A 14,133-nucleotide genomic window follows, 5' to 3' on the forward strand; every position below is an offset into this window, starting at 1 on the left:
TGCCGTGCACATTGCTTAAGCAGTTGTGAAAGGTCTCTCGCTAACAGTTTCCTGATAAAGATCTGTTACCTCTCATTTCCTCAGGGAGATTACAGAGACTGTGCAGTCAGAGCTGTACTTTCGTTTCCCCGCTGTGCTCTGCAGATTCTGGGGGTGATGTGTTGCTGACTCCCCAGGGAAGGGGTGCACAGGGCGCAGTGCAGCGGCAGGGGAAGGTGGCTGAGGATCTGCTCCTGTAGCATGGCAGCATCCAAAGCAACCCACGTCCTCCCTCCCAGAGTGCATTACTCAGAGCTGTCCCAGAAAAAGACCCCTGTCCCACCTCTCTAGGAAGGGCATATCAATATCTAATATCAGTGTGCATCTGAAACTTGCTTGGCTATTGAAGTCCTGCCTTAGGGCAGCTTGGGGTGCTTTTGCCCATGTTGTTTAACCCTACACAAGCAAGTGCTTTTGCACAGCAGCTTTCAGGGAAAAGACACAAGACTTTGCTTCTAGTTTGTTCCATTGCTCTACTTCCTTAGATTTCATCTCATACTGAAAGCACAAACTTGTGCCTGGGCTAGCCACTCCTGTGCACAGCTGCTGAAGCTGAGGCTACCAGAGCCATACTGATATTTTCCAGCTGATTAGGAGTTAAATAAATACACTGCATTTAATATGCTCAGGCCAGTCCATTTCTCCTCATGCCATTGTTGTTTGTCTCCAGTTCCCCCATTCTCTCCCTCTCCATGGAGCATCCCATCAGTGCTCCCAGGAGAGGTGCCAGCCCCACCTCCTGCCCTCCCCCTGCCTGCATGGTTGGCCTCTGCAAACACATGGTGCAGATATGCCCCGTGCCAGCCTGGCTGCCCGGGCTGCAAGGCCTTGATACGGACCAATGGAGTCTGATAGAATTGAATGTGTTGTTTTGATGGAATTTGACCTGTGCTTTGCTGACAGGAGGCTGCTATCATTCTCTTCAGGCTACCTGTGCCCAGGGATCCACTAGGGTTGGCAGCAGCACAAGTTCTGTGTTACCTGAGGCAAAGCTCTCAGACCTCCTCCCACTCTGCGTCCCTTGGCACAGCAGTGAGCACACGGTGAGCCCTGCAGAGAGCTGCCCTTTGTGCGGGTGGCCGAGAGGCAAACGCAGAGCAGCAGAACGGTTGCTCCGAGATGTCACCTCCACCGCCTCCAAGCAGAAGTTCTCGACCTCGGGCAGCGGAGGCCTGGGATGGCGGCTGCACCCGAGGCTGTGTGGGTCATCGGTCACATTGCATTCTACCGTAACGCGGTGATTTTGCACGTGCAGAAGTGAGCCCAGAGGCACAGCATGAATGGCCTTCTCATGTCCTAAAAGAAACTGAGGCTGTAGGGTGGGAAAGAAGGAGCTGAAAAGCGGTGTCCCTTCAAAACCACTTTAAACATTCATGAATTCAGATGAGCTCTGCTACGGTCATTTTGAATGTACATTTTTGATCTGTGCCAGTGGCATGAGTTGAACTTTGACAGAAATGAATTTGCCAAGAACTGCTTGTTTCTCAATAAAGAATATTAAGGCTGTGGGGCTTTGGGACAAGGATATGAGCTGTGGCTTAAAAGACGAGATGTCCACACGTCAAAGAGAGAAACCCAAATAATCACCCACTGGATTCAAATGAATTAATTCAGTGTAATTGATTTCTGAGGGGAAGGAAGAAAAAGCAACACAGGAATCCTTGCCACAGGAAGGCATGATTTCTATCTGAAATCTAACACAATTAGTGCAGTAGGATTCAGTTACTGAAGGCAAAAAAGGAGACAAATCAGGAGTCAATTGAGTTGCTGTAAAATTTAATATCTTGCTGTCATCTTTGTTCTTAGCACAGAGTTGCTGTAGCAACAGACCAAAAAAAGAACTTGCATGAGAGGAGGAGCTCGCTGCTCTTTTAACAACGTCTTTTTATCATCCCTGAATTGGTGTTTATGAACAATCAATCACATTTAGCAGTATCAATGAGTGCAGACACGAGGCCAGATCCTGCAGACTTTGAGTCTACCGTACACAGAGCTGTTTTCAGCTCCGCTCTGCAGGTTATATGGCTGCAATTTTCATTTGTAGGACTGAGCCCATTCTGATCACATGCGGGATGTGCTGCTCCTCCATCAGTTTACCCCAGCAGCGGCTGCACACCGTGCGGATCAGGACTGCTTGTGCCTCTGCATCCTACAAATAGGAATCAGATCTTCCGCCGCTTTCCTTCTGGACGATGTGGCTCCCGGCAGCAGGGCACGGGGAAGCAGACGACAGCCGTTTCTGGGCTCAACCCACAGAGCAGAGCTTTCACGGACGTTTTGCACCGAGGCCAGCTGAAGCCAAGGAGCCGCTCCAATGGGACCGTGGCTGCTGGGCACCGACCCGCTTTCTGACATCGGGGTCACTGCTATTTATTGTCTGCAATTAATGTGGCACATGTGATCGCCGTTTCTCCATCTGCAGTGCAGAGTTAGTCGCTGTGTCTGTAGGCACTTTGGGATCCGTAACGTGCAACCACAGCCTGCAGCTGCCACGGACCGACAGCGGTCAGCGGGCGCAGAGGCGCGCAGTGGGGCCGTCCCGCCCCCGCGCCCAGCCGTGACCGCCCGGTGCGGGCGGGGCGCGGCGCTCCTCTCGTACGGACGCGCTCCCGCTCTGCGCCACGGCCCGCGGCCGCACATCCCGGTTCGTTTCCCTCGCAGGACGCCCGGCGTGGCAGCCAGCGGCGCACGGCCCGGGGCTGTCACGTTTTGGCCCGCTTCCCACCCTCGGCGCAGCCCGGTCACCACCGCGGGCGGCGCGGATGTCTGAGCCCTCGCGCCTTTGTTCGGCGCCCGCTCACGCAACCCCGCGTCGCCGCAGCGGGAGGGGAGAGAGGCAAAGCCTGGGAAACTGCAGCTCCGCTGTGCGGCCCGAACAAAGCGGCATTGTGTGCGGCTCAGCGCTGCGTGGCGGGGGCCGGGCGGCCTCGCGCAGCGCGGCCCGGAGGGGCGCACGGGGTGGGGGAGCTGCGCGGGGCCTTCTGTTACGCTGACAGCAATTGATGGAGGAAAGGGGCCAAATGCAAAGCACGCCTTTCACGGCGAACTCAGGCCCCTCATTAGAGCTGAATAAAGCCAGCCGAGGGGGCCTTCTCCCGGCGAAGCCCAGGGCTCCGGCTACATTCACAGCTTCATTGTAAATTCCAGCACGACGGTGTCATTTCCTGAAAGGAGAGTGGAAAGTTTGGGGTTTTTTTGCAGCGCCCCTTCTCAGCACAGCGCGGCTGGGGAGGAAACCCTTCCTGTTCCACGGCTCGGCCGCACCGCTCTCCAAATGTGCGAAAGGAGGGGAAGGAAAACGGCCGGGGCTTTTGCCTTTGTTTTTTCCTCTCCTCGGAGAAAGGCTGACCGCAGAGGATCTCGCTTATCTGTTTAAGCTAGATTTCACCTGACAGAGGAGACTCGATTCCTGTTACAGTTTTCGTGCTGCTTAGCACAATAAAAAGCATTCAAAGAGAGGCGGGCGCAAGAAAGAGAAGTGCGGTGAAGGAAGAGATGAAAAGACAGATGTCAGCACCGTCGTGCCCATAGACGCCGCGAGCTGCCACCGGCGGCACAAAGACACATGATTAACAGCAAGGGCCGGGCAGCGCTAACTGTGCCGCTCGATCAAAGGCAGCTGCTGATTGATCGTCCCCAGCCCAGGTCTGTGGCAGTCCCGGGAGGGCCCCTCCATCTCACCCTGCTCCCTCTGAGCCGGCAGCTGCGGAGCGGGGCTGGAAGGCGGTGGGAGCTGCGGCGGTGTGTGAGCCGTGCAGAGGACCAGATGTGCCGCGGGTCGTCTTCCACTGGTGAAGACAAGTTCTAGGCAAACTGAGCTAGCAGTATAGCAGGTATGAGAAGAATGAATACTTGGTATCCTGCACCAGGGCCTTCCCAGAGCTGGCCGGCCTTGAAGGGAACATTAACGAGGAGACTTCAGGGACATCATCAACTTGGCAAGAACACCCATGGTCTGTGAGTCCTGAACTGAACTGCCTCCATTAGAATACTACAGTCACACCCACGGGTCAGAAAGACTCCTGCCTGGGTGAGGTCCCTTCCCCGACCATGTGCAGTAGTGGAAGTACAGTCAGACGTTACAATTGCATGGCAATCACTGACCAGTCACCGTGAGAACAAACAGGAGCGTTATCGACTTGGTAACTCCTGTGTATAAATCTTGTGCAGATAGTTTGATGTGTGAGCTCAGTCTGTGGGATATAAATAAGCAGTGTCCCTGAGTGTGTGATCGCTGCCTTACTGCACCCTGGGCAATACAGACGGGGCAGTGTCAACCCTGTTTGGAGGAGGGCTGCTGAGAGGCAAATGCATGCTTAGAGCCTGGAGTGCTGCATCTGGCCGAGGACATGTAGGCCCTCTGCCCACGTGGAGGAGCTACGAGGGGCACTGCTGGTGTCCCTGTGGCGGGCGGTCGCTCCTGGCAGGGCAGTGGTAGCAGCCAGTTGGGGAGGAACGGGAGCAGTAATTAAACCACCACAGTAATTAGCTTGGGGCGTATCTGTCCAGGCCCCAGCTGCTGCCTCTCCTGGTTGTGGCTGCAGCATGCAGAGCGATGCCAGAAGTGCAGCACAAGCAGCAATCTTTAAAAGCAAAGCTCTGGGGCCTGGTTTGTAGAGCCCCGTTTGCTTCCCTCTGTTCCCAGCAACACTGTGCTCTAACCTGATTGCTACCACCTCTGTCTCCCTGCTCCCAGGCTCCTGCTGCACCGCAATACTGGGCACTCAATGTGGTGGGATGCTGCCCAGCTGGGTGGCAGAGCTTCACCATGAGGCCAAGCATCCCACAGTACGCATGGGACTGAGCAGCTGAAGCAGCTTGCACAGCCCTGGGAGCTGAGGCAGGAGTTTTAGCAATAGCATAAGAACGATTTTATTTGAGCAGGTTCTTCTGGCTTGGGAGCTGAATGCTGTGAAGAGGAAACGCTGCGCTTATTGGGGATGCAGCAGCTGAGTGGGACCACGTCAGGAAGGCTCGAACACAAAAATAGCAGCCCTGCTGTTGTTCGGTTACACCCCAATGTTTGGTTTCTTGTTTCCCTTTTTTTAAGCTCACCATGTGTGTGCTGACTGCGCTTCTTTTGCAGTTCTGTGAAACACAAAGGTGGGGAGAGAACCAAACTTCTGTTTGTCACCCAGTCCTCTCCCTGCAGCGCCCAGAGGGAGCTGTGCCACCATCCCCAGGAGAGATGTGTCAGCTCCAGGATGGATGGTTCCTCCGGTGCCATTCCATGTGTCTCTTATGAAGACCTCCTTCTCACCAGGCCAGGAAAGTCCCAGCACATCCTAAGCATAGCCACGGCTGCTTTACAGAGAAAAAGCTGCACTGAGTTGTGCTGGCACAGTGGCATATCCATCAGCTATTATTTAAATGTGTATAAATTCATAGAAGAGTAAACATATGTTGATATAAAAGTCTAAAGGAGGAAAAGAAAAAGAGGACAAAAGATATATTGTCATAAGACAAAGAAAAAAGTACAAGCATGCGAGAAGCCTTTCCGCCTGGATGACATAGCCACGAAGCACAGCTCCAAAGCCTCCAAAGCACTACAGTACTCATTCCCAGCCCAGAGGTGCTGGTTACTTCATAAGAGATGCCCAGGAGCAAATCCCTGCTTGGAGCAGGGGGGCAGGGCAGTGCTGCTCAACTGCTCACCGCGCCGGCTCTGCACAGCGCTGCAGCCCGCAGAAAACTTCCATCTACTGCGGGCTGTCCAGAAACAGTGAGAACCCCAGGTGCTGAGCTCTCTGAAAGCTGGGAACAAAGCCTGAGTTAGCCAGCTCCAAAGGCAAAATTAATGTCACTGCTAGAAAATAAAGCAGTGACCTTGACTACCTGCATGAAGTGTAAGAGCGAGCTGTACTTCCTGCGCTGCCATCTCACGGCATTGCAGTGGGACACCAACTGAGCTCTTGCTGTGACAGTATCAGCAAAGACAGGACCCCGCGTGGCAGGGCGGGTGTCCCAAAGCACTGGCACTTTGGGGATGTACACGGATGCTACAGCTCCCACGCCTGAGGAGTAAAACACACGAGCAGCACAGGCATCCCCACAACACCAGCCGTGTACTCACCCACAGCAGTGCCACGCGATGCTTCCAATCCAACTGGCAGCTGCCACAGCCCCGCAATGACAACACAGCCTACGTGCTCACAGTGACTCCAGGCCAGCTTTTCTTGTCTGAGAGACAATATTTTGGGGGAGATTTTAATTTAAAATCACTTTGAAGGCTGGTGTGAAGAGAGAAGAGCCTTCTCTTCCTATTTAAAATACTCCAGAGAGGCAGTCAGCTCTTGAGAAAGAGCCGTGCCTGAAGATCCTGTCCTGACAAGAGGAAAATCAGAACAAACAGGACAAGGGGAGAGAGGAGACGAGGAGACAGGACGTGGAATCACACACAGCTCAGTGCAGAGCTGCAGCCCGCGTGGGCCAAGCACCAGCAGCACTTTCTCCAGTGCTCACAGCCTCAGGTGCTGAATGGCAGTTCAGTGTCACCAAACCATACACAGAAGCCCAGATCTCACTCTTGTTGCTGGGTGCTATTTACCTGCACTCCGGGTATTCATTTTTCATCCTCGCTCTCTTCTAAGAGCAATATCACTCCAAGTAGCTCTGCAACTGCAGGCAGCTCTCATTCCCCACCATCCCCTGCTTCAGGCTGCCTTGTCACACACCAAAAAAGTCAGCTGCACTGACTGCTCCCACAGCTCTGTGCACATCACAGGCTGAAGGCCCTTCTCAGCCCCTCTCTCCTCCTTTACAAGCACACTGGATGCCTCGTGTCTGCAGGCAGCATGACCTGACCTCTGTAGGTCTGCACAGCACCTGACTGCCACGAGCAGCCCCACGGCCCTCCTGCAGCCACCACGCAGCACCAGCAGCCCTCTCACTTCCCGTCTGGTCATCTGCTCATTCTCTGCTCACTTAAATGTGTGTGTGGAACAGGGCATTTTGGCAGAGGATTTGTCTGGGGGTTTAGTTATCTCTTGTCCCCAGACAGACAAGCAGATAGCCCAGAAATACTTGTAGAAAAAGGACAAAAGCTGTATCTGGCATTAACGGTTCCTTTCTCTTCTACAAGGCTAAGGGAAGCAGTGCTGGGAGTGGCAGTTCTTTCTCAGTCGCCATCCCGACGGTTCCTCTATCTCACTTCTTTAGGCTCTGGCATCCTTCCCGTGTCCTCTTTCATTCCTGGGTTCTTCTGAGCTGTTCCCCTGCCAGCTTTTGGCATCCAGCTCTTGGCATGCACTTAAGAGGAGGAAATTGAGCTGACACTGGCATCAGAGCCTGCTGCAGCCTAATAGAGAACATGCTGCATGGGCAAGACCTGGGCCAGAACAGAGGGAGCTCTATTTCCTGAGCAAATCAGCAATGTCATTAGTTTCATAAGCACACTTGAGGCAGCCCGGAGAAGGCAGGCAAAATGTTGCAGTCGTTCAGCTGCAAATATTTTTACAGTGTTACGGGGACTCAGCATCAACCATTCAAGGCTTTTGCTCCAACCTACACAACATCAAATACTACTGATCCACAGCTGATTTTTTACATAGGTGTGGTTCCGTTTGGAATTTAAGTTACATTTTGTACACGAGGAAAGAGGTGTTGCTCCCTATTCCCCCAGCTGTCACTGCACATCCAGGCCAGCTCAGCTCACAGAGTACCCAGGTAAGAAAACTGGGTCACAGAAATAGTGACTGACAGCCGCGTGCTGCCCCACAGCATGAAAGCATTGGGGTTACTGGTCAAGAAAAGGGGAACAACTGGGAAAAGTGGTGCTTTCCTAGAACTGACTTCCCCAAAGCGTTCTGACCACAAACAACTCACAACTGAGCAAACACTTCCCTCCCAGGCTGTGTGCCTGGCGTGCTGCTGCTAACGTGGGGGGCTTTGCTCTGCAGCTGCCCCCAGGCCAGGGCATGGGCACAGCATTGCATGTGTGCTGCACGAGGCCTTCACAAAGCACCAGGTACAGCTTGCTATGAGCCAAACTGGAGAAGCAGTGAGCACACGTGAGTAATGGGTGGGATTTTTGTACCCTCTGAAATAAAGCCTCACAGATTTGAATTGATGTGAATGACTGTATCAACAGTAAATCAAATCCGGTACTCCAAAAGGGTGGGTAGCTCAGGCCATAACAAAATGGGTTTGATTATCTGTCACGTTGCATAATTCCAAACTTACAAGGCTTGATTTTCTGGCTTCGGTGTTTTGCAGTGGAGGACAAATTGCCATCATGCACTCGAGGTCCCTTCGAGCAAAGGGCTGCTGCTGGGCAGCGCTGGGAGGGTGCTGACCCTGCTGAGGTGTTGCTGCTGACAGCCCAGGGGCCAAACCGACCCGGACTCACTGCGACGGCTGCAGTGCATCGTGTGAGCTGTGCTTGATGAAAGAGGTCTGCTTCTAACAGCCACGTAGACATGGATATAGAACAAAAGAATTAATAAGTTGGTGAAACAGTGAGAACATTTAAATCTGCAGCTTTTCCCAGACTCTGTTCCCTGTGGCATCGCACAGCTTCCCCAGCTTCACTTCAGAATACCTCCCCAGCTCAGTGCCAGGTACCTGGGGCTCACATGAATTCCGGATTCCCCATGGTTAATTCTACAGACTGTGTCCAATGGTACCTAACCCAGGAGGCACCTCCCCTCACCCTCCAGAAAACACATTGTAGAATTTGTTAAGTAATGACAGACACTTCGTCAAACAGACCATTCATCTCAACATGTGAACCAGAAGGCGCAGAAGGTTTGTTTCTAAACATGTAAAAAGTCCATGCAGACCAGCGGTGCTTCTGGAGACTCTATTGGCAGCTGTGGGTTGGGAATGGAGTGGTAATAAAAAAACCTAAGCTTTCATCTCATTCATTTACTTCATCTATTCAAACTAACTTAGCATGAAGGTGCAGCAGCAAGTATAGGTGCTATTTAGGATTGCTTCTGTTTGTAGATGAGGAAAGTCAGAGCAGCGCAGGAGCACAATGTGTGCACACTCACAGCTCACCGTGTCAGAGGATGACTTCCAGGGCTCAGAACCACTGCTTGGAAGAAGAGCAAGTCGTGGGAAACGCAGTGTGTACGTATGGCTGTTTCCTCATCCTGCTGCTCCCTGCACAGTGCTTGCAAAGCAAAGACTGCACTGCAAGCCAGCACCTTCCAGCACCAAGCAGGATCGGGATGGATGCGGAAGTTACCAGAGGAGTGAGAGGAGGGGAGAGAGGAGAACACGTGCAGAGCTGAGCCACAGCCTGCAGCGCTGCCACAACGTGCAGTAAACACGGCTGGGAAGGGCGCACGTTTCCCTCCAGAACCGTGCTGGGCTCTGCGGCAGCTCCGACTGCCGGGCTGTGAGCGGCACACAGGGGGGCACTACCTGGAGTCTGAGCGCTTCCTTTGGGGTTTTGAGGGGCCTAAGCCAGAATTTACATAGCAGGAAGTCAGAGCTGTTAATAATAGAAAATGCAAGCTGAGAGCACAAAGTCCTCGTGTTGCTGTAGAAGCAATGGTCGAGAAGGGGAATCCCGTCGCTGCAGACGTGTTCAGACTCACAATGTGTGCGGCAGACTGAAATAATTCACGCTTGGGTGGGTTTGGGGTTTTTGTTTGTTTGTTTGTTTGTTTCCTAAGAAAGCAAGAAAGATATCACAACATTATTTTAATAAAAGGTTCGTTTCAGCTGCTCTGCTCTGTGCAGAGACCGAAGGTACCGAACTTTTCAGAACGCTTTCGGAGCTGTTAGTGCTGCTCCATGCGGTGAGCACTGGAGCGGTTTGGTTTACAATTGTGTTCTGCAGCTCCCTTTGTCAAAGTGAACTCAGCCCCTGCTGAAATCGGACCCCCAGCCCCACTCTCCCCATTGCTCTGCGAGGCTCGCTGCCCATTGAGCCATTCACATTCAATCAACCAAACACAAAAGCCGTGCACGCCTGTATTTGCATTCTTCCCATCTGGTAATAGTCACGAAGTGAGCCCAATCACTTCCCGGCTCCTATTTTTATCCTTCCCAGATGTAAAAATTTTTCACAATAGTACCATTTCTCACCCTTAGAACTCCGCAGGCCTTCCTGCTTCCATCTCACCTTCGAGGGGTGGAGGCACTGAAACCATTGCCCGTTTCTTATTCTTTTCCAAAGGTCCTTCCATGTGCAGGAGACAAGCGTTCTCTCCACAGAATCTCTTTTTAAGCATGCAGCTGGCAGCACCGCCTGAATCCTAACGTAGCTTTTGCTATTCTTCACCTCCACACACTCTGAAGTCAGGAATTTTCATCCAGCAATGTTGAAGCACAAAGGAACATTGGCTCCAAGTTAACGCAGATGTGATGTGATTCTGCAGCAAATCCTTCCATCACACTGCTCACCCCTTGGTTACATTCCCTCTTTCATATCTCTCAAGCATTCAGATCTCTCACCATCAAGGTGGTATTTCCTCTTGAAATGCACCCTTCTTTTGATTTGTGATTTGTACTTGGCAGTGCTTCCAGATGTGAAAACAACTTTGTTAGCAAATGAACATAGACCAAATAAAGTACTAAGCAAAGCCCACTGAAGGCACAGCTGAATTGGAAGTGAAGGAGCACTGCACGTGTTGTGTTTCCTTGTGTTACACGGCCCCACGAGGTGCAGATGGGCTCCTGTCACTGCAGCCACAGCCGCACAGCTCCATTCGAACCTCCCTGGGACCATTTTGATTTTGTACCACAGAAGCGACCGAGTTGGAAACAACAGACCATTATGATGAGAAATCACTGCTTTTACATACTGACAGTTTTACTGTCGGGCGCTTATTACGATGACTTCAGGGAAAGGAAGAGGTCAAAGCACACACGTGCCACCACTTTGAATACAGCAGTCTGGTTCTGAAGAAAAGAGGCTGAAACTGATTTTTCTCAGCCCAAAGCGTGTGAGCTAGCAAGACTGCTGAGCATGTCACACCCTCTGGAAAACAGGGTTTAAGATGACAGACATCAGAGCGATAGCTCGGAGTCTCCCCATCCCCACAGCAGGGTCACAGAGTTTAACAGCAGGTAAATTAATACAACTTCTCTGATGTTAGGATATTACAACTGTAAGAGTTCATCCTCGAGAATAATTAAAAAGACTTTATAAGACAGCTTTTCTGAAGGGAAAAAAAAGAGAGAGAGAGAGACTTTACAATTCTATTAGAGGCTCTTCTGGCCCCCAAGTGATATTTGGCAGGTCTTTTAATATGCAAGCTGCAATTTACCTGCTAATAAATTAGCAGCTAGGAAAATAAAGCTTCGCATGAAAGGCAGTAGTAAAACACAAATGCAAACTATGCGGATGCTCATCAGCATTCAGGGCATCACACAGCAGCCGTGTACTCTCTGAGCAGCAGTAACCTTTTGCTCTCAGTTAGGAACTAATCAGACGTGTCAGGTGCTAACAGCAAACGCCATGATGCACGTAGGGGGGTGTGTGCAGGGTGGGTAATTGTGATCCTTTCATTACCTCCCCGTGTATTTCCCCATTATTTTTTTTTAAGAAAAGAGTTCAGTTTTTGGTCAATTTCTCCTAGGAGTCATGCTTCTTAGATCACGCTCTTTTCACCTTCTGAACACACTCCCTTTTTCCAGAAGTACAATTTGCAGCCCTAGAAGTGAGCACAGCCCTGCCAGAGCCCCCAGGAGCAGGCAGGCTCCACCACTGTGTGCCCTCTGCGACGCATGGCATCCCAACATGATGCTGTGCACTCACACCCAGCTGTGCCCACTTCCCATAGCATCTTGTGCTGCTGCAGCTGCATTCTGTTGCTCAAGAAGAACATGCCTGGTGCTCATCATTGCATAGATCCAGCATCCTCTATTGCAGCTCATGTTAAATCCCAGCCCTCTCCTCCAATGCTCCTGGAGTCCTTTCAAGCTATGTATTATCCACAAGCCCAATACAGCCTTTTCTCTGTTCTACCATCCAAACTGTTAATTGAAGTATTGAACAGAGCTAAGAAGTCAGGCAGGCAGGACTGTGGGATGCCACAGGCCATGCAGCTGTGGTCAAGAGACGATTAGGAAAAGGACGGAGAATACCGCAGTGCCCCATGACATGGTGCAGCAGGAGGTGGCTCTGACAGCCACGGTTCCCAACAGCACGGATCCCACAGCGGAGCTGCAGGGACCCATGGGGATCTGGCAGTGAACTGCAAAGGTGAGGCTGTAAAGGCGTCAGTCAGCACTGCTCCTTATTAGAGGACAGCAGGCTGTGGTAAACACAACTCAGAGCAGAGAGGTCCCAAGAGCTGCATTCCCCTCTCCTCCCACTATCGCTACAATGAGACCAGCTGACAATATTTTGCCTTCAAACTTTGCCTCAAACGAACTGAACAGACACCAGCTTCAGGAATGTACACAGCCTGCTGCAATGAACTCATCAAACAGCCCGAGGCTGCAATTTAACAGCAGTAACTGGGACAGGCAGATCTCCATTTGAGTTTCTCATTACCACAGTTCCCACCAATTAAACTACTCTCCTAAAGTATGAGAGAGGAAGCGCAAGGTTTGCTTTCTTCAATTATCCATTGGCCCATGGCAATGGTCTCATCCCGCAGCCCTCCTTCTGTGTGTGGTCCCCCGATCAAGTCATGTTATTTAAAACATATGAATGTAGCCTATGTGTTTTGAAACACTGACTGAAGCCGAAACACACATAAAAGCCCTCGGCCACAGGAAGGGCTTGAAAAGCCACTCCAAGGCAGCCCCACAGCAGGAGGCAACATCTCATGGCACATGTGCCCTCCCACACCACAGTGAACGCAGCCAGGGATGCTCAGGCCCTGCTCTGGGGAAGCAGCAGCAATGCCCAGCCCTGGCCTGAGGCTGTGGGGCAGCCTGAAGGCAAAGTGCCATGGAACTGGAGCCAGCTGGGGCAGGGCAGCCACGGCCTGCCACGTGAATGGGCACACATCCAGCATGGGTGTGGGGACACTTTGTGCTGCTCTGAGATCTCTTTAGGGCTTGGAGCAACCTGGACCAGTGGGCTGCAGAAAGCCGTGCGGCATGTGCTTCGTAGAGGTTTTCCATGGGGCTGGGGTGAAGCGAGCCCTGGCTTCACACGGACCGCCCAGCAGGGCCTGAGAGGACCTACCAGCACTGCACTTTGTCCCTGCAATTCCAGCAGCACTTGGGCCTGTACCAGCAGAGACCCGAGTGCTCTCCTGTGGGAAGAATCAGAGATGGACAGGGAGTTGTGTGAACCCTGAGCCTGCAGACAGGGCTACAGGCAGCGTAACTCCATCTGCAGGCAGGCAGGGAGCTCCAAAACGGGTCATGTCCCAGCTATGCGTGGTGCCCATGGAGGAGCCGTGCCCGGTGATGGAAGGTCGGGTCACCCAGCAGAACTGGGAGCCGCTTCTCCCCGCAGCCACCAGATGATGCTTTGTTGTCTCAATTAAAAATTCCTCAGGAGACAAACTTTCCTCATTAGCAAAAAACATCTCACAAATACAGGCAAGCCTTGACAGTGGCACAGCAGATTAATTGCGGAATTTAACGACCTCCTCTGCTCACAGTACTGAGCCTGGGTTTGCTTTGTGATAATTTATGCAGAGGGACTTCCATTCCGCCGCGCTGCAGGCAGGGGAGCCGTCACAGCCATTAAGATGATCTCAACAACAGATGGACTGAGCGTTGCATAAGCATGCCTTGGGTTTTGAGAGACGGTACGTGGATGCCCCTGTTTACTTAGAGACCCTGTTGCAGGGTGTCCTATCACAAGAAACAAATGTGCTTATGTGTGCCACTCCTTCCCCAAACCAGCTCAGCAGGCACTGCGAAAAATCCGTTAGCTGGCTGTCAAAGCGGACTCCCAGCCAGCAAGCTGAGCTCCAGGCAGGAGCAGCACGCGTGCTCTGAGCTCCATGGCCTCTTTTCCCCACACAGGCGGCAGGGAGAACAAGCAGGGCTGAAGCCCACGGGCCCAGGGCTGGTTTGCAGCTTACAGCACAGGCTGCCGAGGTGCACATCAGTCAGACAGCTGAGGTTAAAATGCTGTGAAGAATCTGAAATTATAAACTGCCTCCTTCATTTTTGCTTTCTTTCTTATTCTTGTATATGTATGTTTACAAAGTTATCTCCATGCAAACT

At 52.0% G+C, this 14,133-nt stretch overlaps 1 long non-coding RNA gene across 1 annotated transcript; it reads right to left on the reverse strand.

Moving 5' to 3' along the window:
- Positions 1-1,798: 1,798 nt before the first annotated feature.
- Positions 1,799-9,214, reverse strand: LOC121106669. Its single transcript, XR_005839440.2, has 2 exons — positions 6,113-9,214; positions 1,799-3,203 (listed from the first exon to the last, which is right to left on the reverse strand). It is a non-coding gene; the product is annotated as an uncharacterized LOC121106669 (long non-coding RNA).
- Positions 9,215-14,133: the final 4,919 nt, after the last annotated feature.

Source organism: Gallus gallus, chromosome 12 (assembly GCF_016699485.2).
Source record: "Gallus gallus isolate bGalGal1 chromosome 12, bGalGal1.mat.broiler.GRCg7b, whole genome shotgun sequence".
NCBI lineage: Eukaryota > Metazoa > Chordata > Aves > Galliformes > Phasianidae > Gallus > Gallus gallus.